We start from the raw sequence: 746 nt of genomic DNA, 5'->3' as shown, positions 1-746 counted from the left end.
CCGCCAGTGCAAAGACGCCCCTCACCGGCTCGGACTGTGAGGGGCTCGCGCATCACACAGCCGCCCTACGGGGTCCCCCGAGCCGCCCCTGCCGCTGGTGCTCCCTCGCGCCCCGGCAGCGCCAAATCTCTGCCGCGCCGCTCCTGTCCCCTCCGGAAAGGGAGGGGCGGGGGCGTCGCCTCGCCCCGCCCACATGCCACACCCACCGCCGCGAGGATGGATGGAAGGAGGAGGGCAGAGAACGAGCGCCGCCGACCGTTTCGTTCAAATCGGGAGGGTACCATTCGCTATGGGGGGAGGGTAGAGGCAGAGGCACCTCTCCCCCCCCCCCCCCCCTGTGGCCTCTGCAAGCCTGCCTCTTCTCTCCTTCTTTGGGGTATGATGGGTCGCCCCAAATTCGTCCCCGGCGCTTCCTTGGGGGAAAAAAGTGGAGTCACCCCTACTTTGCTGGGTGCTTTGGTACAGTCTGTGTGGTGGTTCTGTATAGCTGCGGGCAGGGGAGTGGTGGGGTTTGCATTCTGTAATGAGTTTGATTTGGAAAGGGAAGGGGGGGGGGTTCTGGTGAAAACACAAGGCCAGCGCCGGATTAAGACCTTTAGAGGTCCTAAGCGCTGAAAAGATTGTGGTGCCCCCCCCCCCCAATATACTGTGTATGTATGTAATTCAATAGAAAACCAACAGTAAACCATACTATCTATCTATCTATCTATCTATCTATCTATCTATCTATCTATCTATCTATCTAT

This window comes from Sphaerodactylus townsendi, linkage group LG10, assembly GCF_021028975.2.
Source record: "Sphaerodactylus townsendi isolate TG3544 linkage group LG10, MPM_Stown_v2.3, whole genome shotgun sequence".
NCBI classification, from domain to species: domain Eukaryota; kingdom Metazoa; phylum Chordata; class Lepidosauria; order Squamata; family Sphaerodactylidae; genus Sphaerodactylus; species Sphaerodactylus townsendi.
This window is presented reverse-complemented; position numbering follows the sequence as displayed.